Consider the following 15,491-nt stretch of genomic DNA (forward strand, 5'->3'; position numbering starts at 1 on the left):
GCAAAAAAATATGATGTAATTTAAATACATGTAATATCTCTGAACAGTACATCTTTTTTTTGCTTTAATAATCCTCTTTTTTTTTTATTTCTGTGTTGTATGTTCTGACCAGTGATGTGCAATATTGACAGGGTACTGAATATAGACCATAACCCACTATAAACCACCACTAACCTCACACATAATAAAATCATCTCTCATGTGCATTTATTTTAGTATGATTCCCTTCCCATGTATTATTCTCTTCCAAATTAATCTAAAGATTAAAGCATTTCTTCATTTCCATGCCTCTCAGTCACGTGACCTCCTTATAGTCTATTCTAGCGTCACACCATCAGCAGGGAACGTCTGCTGCAAGCGCATGCGCACTGCTCTCCTTCCCGGTCAGTTAAAGGTCCCCTTGAGGCGCGCAATGCGCACGCGCCGACTTCCCACCGCCAGCTGCGGTTTAATGTGGGTGGCCACTGCGCATGCGCCGCCCGTTTAGCTTTCTGCACGCGCCCTCTGCAGGAGGAAACCAAGGGATGGCTGTGCGCATGCTCGCTGCTGTCTGGTCCATGAGATGCTCATAGAGGGCTTCTGCACCATCCTCCCTATTTGAGCCCGCGGTGTGCTCCTCCTGTGGCGGGGTGTGCAGGCTGACAACACGGCCCCTTGAGGCCCAATGTATCAGAGCGTCTGGAGAGCAGAGGAGGGAGGGTGACATTGGTGAAGGTAAGTAGATGTCCTGTGTGCTCTGTGTGTGTCCTATTAGGGGTTCAGCATGACAACCTGCCAAGGGGCAGAGAGGCAGCAGAGTCCTGACAGCAGGCCTCATTCCCCCTGACAGAGTCACCTACCTGTACTCCTAGGGCACTTCCCAGTGCATGCAGTGCTTTTCAATGGGCGCATGCTGCGCCTTCACCGCCATCTATGGGGACACATACAAAGAAATAGAATTCTATGAGGGGAATTCATCAAAACCAGAGCGCCGTGCATGGCAACCAATCAGCTTCTAGCATTGGCTTGTTTAGTGAAGCGTTGAAAATGAAAGCTAGAATCTGATTGGTTGCCAAGGACAGCATTCTCCAGATTCTGGCAGCTCCAGTCTTAGTAAATCTGGATTGGCTGTGCATGGCAACCAATCAGCTTTTATCTTTCGCTTGTTCAGTGAAACTTTGAAATTGAAAGCTAGAAGCTGATTGGTTGCCATGGACAGCTGCTCCAGACTTAGTAAATCTGGAGCGGCTATGTATGGCAACCAATCAGCTTCTAGCTTTGATTTGTTGATTGGGTGTCATGGATAGCATGCTCCAGATACTGGCTGCTCCAGTCTTAGTAAATCTGAAGTGGCTATGTATGGCAACCAATCAGCTTCTAGCTTCGGCTTGTTCAGTGAAGCTTTAAAAATGAAAGCTAGAAACTGATTGGTCGCTAAGGACAGCATGCTCCAGATTCTGGCGGCTCCAGTCTCAGTAAATCTGGAGCGGCCGTGCATGGCAGCCAGTCAGCTTCTAGCTTTGGCTTGTTCAGTAAAGCTTTGAAAATGAAAGCTAGAAGCTGATTGGTTGCCAAGGACAGCATGCTCCAGTCTTAGTAAATCTGCAGCGGGCGTGCATGGCAACCAATCAGCTTCTAGCTTTGGTTTGTTCAGTGAAGCTTTGAAAAAAAAAATATATATTTATATATTTATATTCATATATATATTTATTTTTATATTTTATATTAGTTTAAAAATATCCCATAGTTTGTAGACGCCATCATTTTTGCGCAAACCAATCAATATACGCTTATTGTATTTTTTTTTTGTTTTTGTTTTTTTTTACCAAAAACATGTAGCAGAATACATATTGATGTAAAGTAAAAGTCAAAAATATTGTTTTCTTTTTTTCACAATGGTCGATTTTTTGTTTATAGCGCAAAAAAAAATGCAGAGGTGATCAAATACCACCAAAAGTAAGCTCTATTTGTGGTGAAAAAACACTTGTATTTGGGTACAGCGTTGCACAACCGCGCAGTTGTCTGTTAAAGTAACATAGTGTCATGTAGAAAAAAATGGCCTGGTCAAAAAGGGGGTTAAATTTTCCGGAGGTCAAGTGGTTAAAGCGCAACTAAACATCAATTTCCCAAAATTAAAACTGTTGCTAAGCCACTCCGAGCTGTTACTATTCACCCCCAGCATCACAGGAGCGAGCTCTCAAATCCCCGCACATGTGTAGTCAGCTGTCTCCTCCATTGCACCATCGCCGAGTTCTGAGCTACTACATCATGGGGGGAAGAGAGAGCGCATGCCAAGGGGTTTGAATCCTCAGGGAGTGTCCTAGCAACAGCCTAGCAACAAGGCAGGATAGGATGATGCCATCTCTGGAAGTTATTCTGTCAGGCTTCGGAGCTACAGAAATGGCATACACCTATAGCAAGGGCAGTATTTAACTTTAATCAAAGCTGCACAGTTTGAATCCTCTGAGAGTGTCTTAGCAACGTCCTAGCAACAAGGCAGGATCGGATGATGCCATCTCTGGGAGTTATTCAGCTAGGCTTCAGGAGGTATATACATGGCCTTCACCTATAGCAAGGGAAATGTTTACCTTTAGTCAAAGCTGCACAGTTTGAATCCTCTGGGAGTGTCTTAGCATCATCCTAGCAACAAGGCAGGACAGGATGATGTCATCTCTGGGAGTATTCCAGTCAGGCTTCGGGAGGTATAGAAATGGCCTACACTTATAGCAAGGGCATTATTTACCTTTAGTCGAAGCTGCACAATTTGAAACCTCTGGGAGTGTCTTAGCAACATCCTAGCAACAAGGCAAGATAGGAAGATGTCATTTCTGGGAATTACTCAGCCAGGCTTCGGGAGGTACATACATGGCCTACACCTATAGCAAGGGAATTATTTAACTTTTGTCAAAGCTGCACAGTTTGAATACTCTGTTGGTGTCCTAGCAACGGCATAGAAACAAGACAACATAGGATGATGCCATCTCTGAGAGTTATTCAGCTAGGCTTCGGGAGGTACATAAATGGCCTACACCTATAACAAGGGCATTATTAAACTTTGGTCAAAGCTGCATGGTTTGTTTTTATCTAGAGTTTTTTGTTTTTTTTGCTTCGTTTCTGTTAAAAAAAAATTAAATAAGTTTTCTCCTTCACTGATGGGCACTGATGAGGTGGAACTGATGGTCACTGATGCTGAGGCACTAATATGCAACACTGATATGCAGCACTGATGGGCACTGATATGCAGCACTGATGGGCACTGATGGGCGGCACTGATGGGCACTGATAGGTAGCACTAATGGGCACTGATAGGTGGCAATGATAGGCACTACTAGATGGCACTGAAAGGCAGCACTGATAAGGAGGCAATGACAGGCATTACTGATGGGCATGGATTGGCATCACTGGTGGGCATGGATTGGCATCCCTGGTGGGCACTTGTGGGCATCCTTGTGGGCACTGCTGATGGGTCTGCACTGATAATCAATGTGCTGATTATCTGGCAGACTCCCCCTGTCAGGAGAGCCACCGATTGGCTCTCCTATACTCGCGCCCTGTCAGCACGAATAGAGGAAAAGCCGATAACCAGCACTTCCTGCTTACGATATGAACAGCTGTGATTGGACACAGCTGATCACATGGTAAAGAGCTTACATCAGAGGCTCTTTACCGAGATTGGAGATGCGGTGTGTCAGAGTTAAGTACCACGATTTCAAAGCTGCAGGTCAGTGCGACTTCAGGTGCCTGACATTTGTGCAACTTCATGCTCAGCTGTCTATGCAAGTCGCAGCTGAAATCTGAAAAAATAGTGCAGGAACCGTTTTTTTTCAAATCAGTACAACACCACAAAGTCGGAGTTGCACCATTTTGAACAGTTCCATTATTGCCGACAATAGGGAGCGACTTCTCATTGGATTTGGAACTATCAAATCACACAAGTCGCACCGGTGTGAAGGGGAGCTTATATAGTTATCAAGCAAAGATTAAAGTGTAACTATAGGCAAAACTTTTTATATCATTTTAGGGTTATAACCTCTGTGTCTCATTGGGGTTATTTCCCTGCACTTCCTGTCTCATAGCCAAAACCGGAAGTGAGAGGAAATCCCTTCAGTGAGGGAATCCTGGGGTGTCACCAGAACTAGCGTCCCCCCTATTACTGTTCTGATGTCAATCTAAAATGTGGGATTTTCTATTACTTTCAGTTTCTATGATAATGGTAACCAGGACAAATAGAGGGGGGGAGGGAGGGGGGGCACAGACAGCAATAAAAATTGACAGGTGTTCTAATCCCTCTCCACTCTATACAAAACTAAAACAAGAAATGTTTTGCCTTGAAATACACTTGAACTACATACATCAGAGCTGTTTTATGTGCCAAAAGCATTTGTACTTCTGTCCATCCAGTGCTGAGATTTATTCAGCTCTGTCACACAGCACAGCCAGCCTGAAGACTTGAGTTTTCTTTGTTGCAGCTAAAGTGTTACTAAGCCCAGTATACCAGGGGACCCCAACCCCCCGAGGTGCAGACAGGCCCTGGTCCATAGCCTGTTAGGAACGGGACCTTGCAGGAATTAAAGCGGAGTTCCAGCATGTATTAAAAAAAAATTACTGCTGACTTTTAACCACTTGCTTACCGGGGCACTTAAACCCCCCTCCTGTCCAGACCAATTTTCAGCTTTCAGCGCTGTCCCCAAATACACAACACTGTACCCAAATGACATGACTGACACTGATAGGTGGCACTGATGGGCACTGGTAGGTGACACTGATGGGCAGCACTGTTGATGAGGCACTGATTGGTGACACTGATAGCTGACACTGTGGGCAATGATAGATGACAATGTGGGAACTGATGGGTGGCACTGTGGGCACTGGTAGGTGGCGCTGGTGGGCACTGGTGGGCGGCACTGTTGTGCACTGGTAGGTGGCACTGGCAGGTGGCACAGCTGGGAGCAGATGAGCTGGCAGGAGCTCTCCTTGATCGGGACTGATGTCCCTCTGAGAGCCACCGGTGATTGTTTTTTTTGACCGGCTGTCAGCGCGAGGAGAACAAATAGCCTATTACCAGCTCTGTTTAAATCACATGATCAGCTGTCATTGGCTGATAGCTGATCATGTTGTAAGGGGTCAGGATCGACCCCTTACCCCGATCTGTGATCCGCCGAGTCTCATAAACTCGCTGATCGCAGAGCGCGCCGTGCGCACCCTTTGGGGGGGGGGGGCACAGGAGGAGGTCAGTAGACATACTCCCAGCAAAGTAGGTCCGTGCTGTAGCTGTCATTCGGCTATAGTGCGGTTCTGAAGCAGTTAATATAAGAGCACTTACCTGTCCTGGGAGCCTGCGATGTCGGCACGTGAAGCCGACTCCGGCATCCTTACTTCACAACCTTTTTCCCACTGCGCATGCACGAGTCGCGTGGTTTTTTTCTGAATGATCCTGCTGTCTTCTGGGACGTGTGTGTCTCCCAGAAGGCAGCGGGGGAAGGAAGAGGGGCTGTAAATGATGTATGTCGTTGTGGCGCCCTTACACGGAAGTGGGAGCGAGTACCTGGTTTTGACAGGTATTCGCTCCCCCCCCGAAAGGTGACAAATGTGGCACCGGAGGGGGGGAGGAAGCAGATAAGCAGATAACTCCGCTTTAACAACATGGGACCGGAGAGCTCCCAGAGTCTGTTGAGGGATGCGGCAGGGGGCAGCGTGGTGCTAGATTCAGCTCATCACATGACTCTTTTTTATTTTACAAACTTTATTTGAAAAGTACAAAAATGCACAGTTCATTCATGGAAATGTACAGCAGCATGATGTGCTTTTTGGCGCGGTGTGTTGAGATAAAGTGCAGCATGTCGGCATTTTATCACAGCGAGCTGCAGTACAGCCATAGGCTGCACTGCAGTGTGAAAGGGCCACACAGGAAATTGTTGTTTCCTGGGTGTCCTTGCTGTGACAGATGTACACTGTGTGAATTAGCCCCAGCAACACCAAACCCAACACCACCATCATCCATGGAATTTTTTTTTTCCCACGAAACCAGTCCCTGGTGCCAACAGTTGAGGACCACTGCATTATACTAAAAATCAAATATCTTATTCCATATCTCCATCTCTTGTCACCTGTGTACCTTCTTTCAGCAGCGATGGATAGTACATGCAGATTTCTAAATGAATAAACTGCTCCAATCACAAAAACACTTTTATTCATCAAACGTTATCACGTCTTTAAACTATGGGATAGATTTAGTAATGGCGACGATCTGCAAATCTTAGAGGGACTGCAACATTGTGGAGGATAAATCTGACCCCAAATTTCTGGGGACCAGTGACATTATTACATTGATCAGTGCTATAAAAATGCACTGATCATTGTAAAAATGACACTGGCAGGGAAGGGGTTAACACTAGTGGGCGATCAAGGGGTTAAGTGTGTTCCCTCAGCATGTTCTAACTGTAGGCTACTGTAGGCTACCAGGGACATGACAGAGATCGCTGTTTCCGATCACTGGGAACAGTAAATCTGTCATGTCTCCTGTCAGAACGAGGATTCTCTGTACTAGACGTGCAGTGGGAGCGAGAAAGCGCTGCTGCCTGCAACTGCAACTGCGCAAGCCGCCGCACAGCTACGGCGATTTTCACAGGAGAGCCGACCTGCTGTCATATAACGACGGCAGCTGGTCAGCAAGTGGTTAAACAGAATAGTGCTTGCACTGTCTAATAATTCCTTTTCTATGCTGTAAAAAACCTGGTTGATCCTGCCTGCTCCTGTGTCCCCATTTTTTTGGGGAGGTGTATTTAGGGGGGATATTTTCTGAAAAAGTTTTTTGTGTATTATTGTTGTATTATGAAAAATTTAATAAAAAAGTATTTGATTGAAAAAAACTAAAAACTGACTACGGTAATCATGGCTGCTGATCCATGATGTCATGGTCAGTTTATGTACCTCTGTTATTCCGCTGTGTTAGAGTCTCTCCTCTATCCCCCTCCCTCCCTGTCAGCTCCTAGTGTGTGAGCGATCTCCTCCCTGCCCCTCCCCTTCTGCCGCTATTATTAGCTGGCAGTAAAGTCAGAGAGTAGGATTATTGTCAGTCCCTCTGTTCTAATAAGATATACTACACAATGTAATTTTTTTTTTTTAATTATGCTGCTAAATACCTTATTTGAGATCGCCTCTGTGCGGTCACGTGACCTTCCCATCTCTCCTCCCCTGATCTAAGGGCTAAAGTGGAAGGGGCTGAGCAGACAGCACAGCAGTCATGTGACATCCCGGCTGATGTCAGAGGGGAATCTCAGCCCCTCCGGCTGTAGCCCTTAGATAGAGGGAGGAGAGCGGCAGGAGGTCAAGTGACTGAACAGAGGCGATCTGAAAGAAGGTATTTAGCAGCAGCATTTAAAAAAAATAGTAATAGTAGCCTATTAGAACAGAGGGGCTGGCAGTAATCCTACTCTGACTTTAAGGCTGCATTCACACCTGAGCGTAGCTTTTTCAAGCGTTTTTTGCGGCCTTTCTTACCGCGATTTGCAGCGTTTTTTACCGCGTTTCGCAGCGTTTTTTACCGCGATTGCAGCGTTTTTTACCGTGATTCGCTGCGTTTTTTGCCGCGTTTTGTCGCGAATTTGTGCAGGGCAAAAGGTCACCAATGTTAAGCATTGCAGATACAGCATCAAAACGCCCATAGAAACGCTCGTTGTCGCGCTAAACGCTCGAATCGAGCGTTTCCATTAGTTTCTATGGGAATGAAAACGCCCAAATCAGCCCGATTCGCGCGGTCCGGAACTTGTTTGAGCTTCAGGCGTAGGGCTTCAGGCGACTTGGAGTGGAGATGTGAACCATCTCCATTGAGAATAATGTATTTTTTCCCCTCCAGCGTTTTGTAGCTTCAGGCGTAGGGCTACAAAACGCTCAGGTGTGAATGGGGTCTTAGTCTCATTCACATGGGGAGTATGAATTTGTGCCCTGTGTGAGGGCCACGTTTACCTGCATGGAAATGCACAGGTGTTTTTCATAGAGGCTGCATGGACACAGCCGCTGCTCCCAATGTGACATCGCTGCAGATGCACAGACCATTAATTGAGTCACCATCATGCAAAGGCAGACGCAATGATTACTGAGAGTTTTATTGTGAAGAGAGCTCCTTACATTGGGGATCAGTGGGAAGAATGCTCCTTACATTGGGGATCAGTGGGAAAAATGCTCCTTACATTGTTGGTCAGTGGGAAGAATGCTCCTTACATTGGGGATCAGTGGGAAGAATGATCCTTACATTGGTGGTCGTGGGAAGAATGATCCTTACATTGGTGGTCGTGGGAAGAATGATCCTTACATTGGTGGTCATTGTGAAGAAGGCTCCTTACATTGGTGGTCAGTGAGAAGAAGGTTCCTTACATTGGTGATCAGTGGGAAGAAGGTTCCTTACATTTGTGGTCTTTGGAAAAAGTCCCCCTAGCTGCAGTGGCCAGGGGTGTACACATGTCGCAGCCTCAGCGGGAGTTATACGCCTTGTCATAGTTCGTGGGTGTAGCACCTGCCAAGCATGACCCATTGAAGTGAGTGAGGTTGCTCTGCAAGTGCTCTGAAACCTTGTGCAGTGCAGCAAACAAGGGGTTAATGCAGGCAGGGTTGTGTTGTTTTCTCACCATCTGCTTTAACCCCTTGGCCCACGCATAAGCATGCAGTTGTGGGGCACTTGCAGAGTGGCCCCATTTACTTGAATGGGTTGTGATTGGCAGGCGGTAGCACCCACCAAAAGCAACAGGGGGCTTACATCCTGCTGTGGCATGTGTACACCTTTTAGCTGCTGGCCCAGCATCTAAAGGGGGTAGGGATTGAGGGTGGTAAAATCGCAACTCAACCACAGGGCTTTACCAACCCCCCCCCCCCTCCCTAACCTTACATGTGAACGAGCACTAATGGCCTGTACACACGACTCGAATATCATACGACAGATCGTACCACCTTTTTTGCTTAATAGTCGCAAGTAGGAATTGAATAGGAAAATAAAGTCACTAAAATTCTGCTCCCCTGAAAAGCGATCTGAGTGTGTTTGACAGGTGGTGAGGTGGTGATATGTCGCTTCCTCACCACCCGATTAAAACCCATAATTGCCTTGCGACATGGTAGTATAGCAATTGCAGGTTTAAATCGGGTGTGAGGAGGCGATCATCATGCCTGGTGATCTTTGATCTTCCATGTTGTTCAGGTAGATCTCCACCTCTTTAAGGTTGCCTATCCTTGGTTTAGAATGTTGGTTTTGCTGCCTGTGACGTTGGGTCAGCTGGTGGAGAGCCAGGCTTGTGTAAAGGATAACAAGATACAACCTTTTTGTTAGATGTAAGTTGTCTGCTGTGTTGATTTCACCCATTACTCTCCCTGGTAAATGCTTTCAAATGACAACTGCCTTTTTTTTTTTTTTTGATGAAATTGTATTCTATATTCTATTATTACCGTATTTATCGGCACAAAAAACATGCGCCGGCGTATAACACGCACCCCAAGTTTAGGAGGGAATTTTAAGGAAAAAAACTTTTAGGAGGGAAGTTTAAAGAAAAAAAGCTTACATTTAAATGCCCATCAATGCAGCCTTGTCAGTGTCCATCTGCAGCCTTGTCAGTGTCATTTGCAGCATTGCCGTTTAAAAATGGCGCCGCCAAGATACAGAGCCGGATGACCTGTGTATCTTGGTGGCAGTAGGTAGCTCTCGGCCGTTCTCTGCGGCTTTCGCCCATTCTCGTAGACTCTTCGGCAGCTTTCAGGCGATTTTGCCGTCCCGCATGAGCCACCGAAACCGAAAACGGCTGAAAGCGGCCGAAAGCTGCCAAGAACGGGCGAGAGGCTCACAATCAGCGGGGGATTGGCGTATAACACATACCCACGATTTTCCCCTGATTTTAAGGGGAAAAAGATGCGTATTATACTCTGATAAATACGGTACTTCTGATCCTTCAGTTTTATACAGATAGAAAATGCCATATCCAAGCAACCATTCCATAGGTCACTCGTCTACGTAAATGGTAGGTGCAGCAGAAGTCCATAAAATTGATCACCGACAACAATGAGCTGCAATGACTGACAGTATTTCAGGAGTTCAGTCAGCAACAAACCATCAGTTCGCAGTTGTGTCATAGGGCCTGTGCTGACTGTTTTTTTTGGGTTGTGACAGAGACATAATTTTTACATCAGTTGACATAAGATCAGTCAGAATTGTTTGACAGGTGCAGTTGACCTCCTTCTGACCTGCGTTTTACCTGCTTCAAGTTAAGAGCCCTTGTTCTGGAACCTTGTGACATCCCTATGTCAGAGTGTGACAATGAGGTATCACAAGGTCCTACAACAATGCCTTATAACCTTTTGAGTCTGTGCCGACAGATTTTTGTTTGCGTCAGAAGGGATGTTTTAAGGTAATAAAATGTCGGTTCTTAGCAGAAATCTGGGGAAATGCTAAATAAGCAGAAGGAACATACAAGCTAAGCATAATTTATGAGCACATAGCATCAACTTGTGGAATGATGTAAGGAAAAGAATCTGGTTGGCCGCACATCCAATAAAATCACCTTTATTTTGACATGTTCCAAATAGATACTACACAATGTACAATCGAGCAAAAATAGCACATCAGCTAACGCGTTTCACCCCACCCGCTCTTGGTCATAGCTAAAGCCATAATGTTCACACAGATATACATATATATATTTACTGTATATGCACAATTGTACTTAATAGCTTTTTAATTGCAAGAACCTTGTGTGTAAGGCCCCTTTAACACGATAAGCCCACTCGGGTCCGCCTGTCCGTTTTTCAGGCGGATCCAAGCTGGCCACCCATTGACTGTTATGGGCAGGCGGATGTCAGTGGAGATGTGTCCGCTGACACCCGTCTGCCATCCGATCCGCTCAAGACAAATATATGGCGATACGTTCACCATCCGTCTGGTGGATCGGATGGGATCTGATGACACTGTTTGTTTTCGTCCAATCTCCCCATAGAGTCCTGCTGATTTCTGACAGGTCCCTCCCTGCTCAGTGAGCAGAGATGAACTTGTCATCTGCCGGCTCAGCGGAGATCAAAGGAGCAATCTCCCACTGAGCTGGTGCACTCCGCTGAGCAGATCCCCCCCCCCCTGCGTGGAAGGGGCCTAACAAATGAGACATAGGCCCCGACAATTATCATTAACCTGCTGTGTCTCACGATCCGTAGAACCGATAAAAATATTTTATAATATAAAACCATTAAAGCAATATAAAAAAAAATATGTAGACATGTGAAGATTACATTAAAGAATTATTATTATCAGGGTATATATATATATATATATATATATATATATATATATATATATATATATATATATATATATATATATATATATATAGATATATATATATATATGTATATATATGTGTGTGTATGTATGTATGTAAATAAATGAGCAGTCACCCCTCTCTGCTCTGCCCCTCCAGTGCTCACTGGAGTGCTGGGCTCTGGAGGGGGCGGGAGTGGCTGGCTCAGGGTCTCTTAGTAGCTCACTGAGAGACTGAGCCAGGTGCCAGACCAGTCTATATGTGTATGGCCAGCTTCCTATGGGAGCACTCGCAAGAAGTGGTGGAGCCAAGACAGGATAATCAGAGCTGCTCTGTGCAAAACCATTGCACAGAGAAGGTAAGTATAACATGTTTGTTATTTAAAAAAAAAAAGGTTTTCTATGACTTTAAGCCCTTGTTCCCATTGGAGCGATTTTTCATGTGATTTGACAGGTCAAATCGCATGACAATTTGCAGCCTATTGCCGGCAATGGCACCGTTCCTGTTGGTACGATGCAGACTTTGCGGCTCCACACCGATTTGCAAAAGTAGTTCTTGCACTACTTTTGGTGATGTCGGGTGCGACTTCATTAGACATCTGTGTACGACAGTTTCTCAACTCCAGTCCTCAAGGCGCCCCAACAGGTCATGTTTTCAGCATTTCCCTCAAATGAACCAGCTTCGGTAATTACTAAGGCAGTGAAACTGACCAAATCACCTGTGCAAAATAATGGCAAGCCTGAAAACATGACCTGTTTGGGGCGCCCTGAGGACTGGAGTTGAGAAACGCTGGTGTACGAAGCCGCACAGATGTCTTTCATGTCGCACCCGAAGTCACACTGAAATGCGGCTTTGAAATTGTGCAATTCCAGATGAAGTCCTGCGATTTCAAAGCTGCGTTCAATGTGAACGAGCTCTAATAGAACTGAGGGTTTACGATAGGGGTGCAACGGATTGTCACCGATCCATGATCCGAACGGGTCACCCCGCTCGGATCGGCACATGCCGCGATCCACGAAGCGCTCTGCGGTCTCGGCCTTAAGAAAGGCCGCGGCTTTGGCCTAGCTCCGAAGCGGCGGCCATCTTTCTACACCCAGGCTGTTTACACTGATCGCTCCGATGGAGCGATCACTTGTAAACAAACCGGCGTCATGTCATGACGCCGGTTCCTCTCTCCCCTCTCTGTACTAACCTGTACAGTGGAGGGGAGAGATCCTGAGATGGAAGTAGCCATCCCTCCATACCCTGCAGTACCCAGCAATACTCTGCAATACCCCAATACTCTGCAATACCCTAATACTCTAGCAATACTCTGCATTACCCCAATACTCTAGCAATACTCTGCAATACCCCAATACTCTGCAATACCCCAATACTCTAGCAATACTCTGCAATGCCCCAATACTCTGCAATACCCCAATACTCTAGCAATACTCTATGATACCCTGCCAATACTCTAGCAATACCCTGCCAATACTCTAGCGATACTCTGCGATACCCTGCCAATACTCAGCGATACCCTGCCAATACTCAGCAATACTCTGCAATACCCTGCCTGCCAATACTCAGCAATACCCTGCCTGCCAATACTCAGCAATACCCTGCCTGCCAATACTCAGCAATACCCTGCCTGCCAATACCCTGCCAATACTCAGCAATACCCTGCCAGCCAATACTCTGCGATACCCAGCCATACTCTGCGATACCCAGCCATGCCCAGCCTTACTCAGCCGTGCCCAGCCATACTCAGCCGTGCCCAGCCATACTCAGCCGTACCCAGCCATACTCAGCTATGCTCAGCCGTACCCAGCCATACTCAGCCAATATTACAGTGGGAAGATTGTGGATTTTACAGTGGGGACTATATGGTGGCAGAATTTTCGCAGGTTTTTGCAAATAAATTATTATTTGCTGATCCAAAAAATGATCCGATCCGTGACTCTGATACGAGGAACGATCCGATCCGTGAGTTTTTTGATCCGTTGCACCCCTAGTTTACGACAAGAGTTCTGGCTTCAGTCTGGCTTTGAAGATGACATGCTTGCTCTGGTCCAGAGACAGCCAGGCAACTGGTATTTTTTAGGTCAGCAAAGGCAGCTTTATGGCAATGTGTTTCCTGAAAAGAAGCCCATGCAGTGGGAAGGCTGTAGATTAATGCCCCAAACGTCAGGCAGGGCAGTTTATTGGTATTTAAACCAATGGATTGTAACTAGGAGGTTCATTTTGCCTTAGGAGAATGTAGGGAAATGCAGGAAAGCCTCTCTATCCTGATTAAAATAATCCTTCTTTTCTCCAGACTTTCACCCTGGACCCACCCTGCAATTTTTCTCACTGCAGCTGCTTATGTTGTTTACTCACAGTGACTGCAGAAGAGCTCCTTGGAGGCATCGGATGTAATAAGATCCATGCCCAGACTATGGCTTTACAACTTACCTAATCAATCAGGAGCTTCTCTCCTGCATTATTGTTTTTATAGAGAGAGATTCACAATTTCTTATAACAATTGCTGAGGATGCAATTTCTAGTCCCTCTCTAAATACTGTTTTTCTTAAAGAGGAAGTAAACCCTGATGGGTTTACTTCCTCTTTTTTTCCCTGCAAAGGTAAAGCATAATGGACTACTATGCATCGCATAGTAGCTCATTATGTGTCACTTACCTGACACAGGAGCCAGCGAAGTCGCCGCTGATCCCTGTAGTCCGCCGCGTCCATCTTGCTGGTGGCGTCTCGCAGCTCCGACCAATGACAGCGGCGAAGCCGCAATGACGTCACTCCCGCGCATGCGCACGGGAGTCGCGCCTCGCAGCTCCGCCGCTGTCATACGGCGAAGCCGCGATGACGTCACTCCCGCGCATGCGCACGGGAGTCGACAAATTTGGCAAATCCATTCTTGGATTTGCCGCATTTAGTGCGCATGCGCGCCGCTGTCTACGGCGCATGCGCCGTAGACAGCGGTGCCCATTTTCGGGCAAATATCTCCTAAACCATATAGGTTTAGGAGATATTGCTTGGACCTACAGGTAAGCCTTAATCTAGGCTTACCTATAGGTCCAAGTTGTTTGGAAGGGTTTACTTCCTCTTTAAGCAGATACTCCAACACAATGGGGTTTATTTACTAAAGACAAATCCACTTTGCACTACAAGTGCACTTGGAAGTGCAGTCGCTGTAGATCCGAGAGCGACATGCAAGGAAAAAAAAAACAGCTTTTTTGCTTGCACATGATTGGATGATAAAATCAGCAGAGCTTCCCCTCATTTCAGATCCTCCCCTCAGATCTAAAGCGACTGCACTTTCAAGTGCACTTGTAGTGTAAAGTGGATTTGCCTTTAGAGCCCTTTCACACTGAGCCTCCCCAGGTGTTGGCGTTATTTTTAGCGCTGCTTTACCGTTGTTTTAGCAGCGCTATTTGGCCACTGGCGGGGCAGTTTTAACCCCACGCTAGCGGCTGAAAAGGGGTTAAATCCACCTGCAAAACGCAGCCGGTATGGCAGCGCTGCCCCATTGATTTGATTGGGGAGCAGCGGTGGAGAAGCCGTGAGTTCACCGCTCCTTCACCGCTCCTTCACCGCTCCTTCACCGCTCCAAAGAAGCTGCTGGCGGGACTTTTTCTGACGCCCTGCCAGCGCACCGCTCCAGTGTGAAAGCCCCCTTTTTTCAGACGCTATACAGGCGCTTTTTTTTTTAGCTCTATAGCGCCTGAAAAACGCTGGCAGCATGAAAGTGATCTTAGTAAATCAACCCCTATATGCCATATATATTAGAGCAGCACGAATCTGGCCAAAATGAGAATCACAATGTTTTTGCTTAGAATAAAAAGCTCACGATTCTCACAACTAAACTCTTTCACATTATTCAAAATAAAGGGCTAACTTTTCTGGTTTTTTTTTTTTTTCTTTTTTAATTCATTAAAGTAAATTTTTCCAAAACAATTGCATTTGAAAGACCACTGTGCAAATACTGTGTGACATAAAATATTACAACAACCACCATTTTATTCTATAGGGTCTCTATTATAAAACCACATATATATAATTTTCAAGCAAAAAAATGATTTTAACTTGAAACCAACAAATGTCAGAAAAAGGTTTAGTGTTTAAAGGGGTTGTAAAGTAATTTTTTTATTTTTTTTAAAATAACAAACATGTTATACTTACCTCCACTGTGCAGCTCGTTTTGCATGGCGTGGCCCCGAACCTGCTCTTCTGGGGTCCCTCGGCGGCTGTCTCG

The 15,491-nt window shown here is 46.0% G+C and overlaps 1 protein-coding gene across 2 annotated transcripts in view; it reads left to right on the top strand.

The window, feature by feature from the left end:
- The first annotated feature begins 531 nt into the window (after nt 1-531).
- SPTBN4 (spectrin beta, non-erythrocytic 4) overlaps nt 532-15,491 on the top strand; it is a 275,772-nt gene continuing 260,812 nt past the window's right edge. For both annotated transcript variants that reach the window (XM_077482455.1, XM_077482464.1), the window contains exon 1: nt 532-714. The gene's annotated coding sequence lies outside the window, so the exon portion shown is untranslated. The remainder of the gene's footprint in view (nt 715-15,491) is intronic.

This window comes from Lithobates pipiens, unplaced genomic scaffold (genome assembly GCF_037356315.1).
Source record: "Lithobates pipiens isolate NorthernLeopardFrog02 unplaced genomic scaffold, aLitPip1_a1.2 Scaffold_1, whole genome shotgun sequence".
Lineage (NCBI taxonomy): Eukaryota > Metazoa > Chordata > Amphibia > Anura > Ranidae > Lithobates > Lithobates pipiens.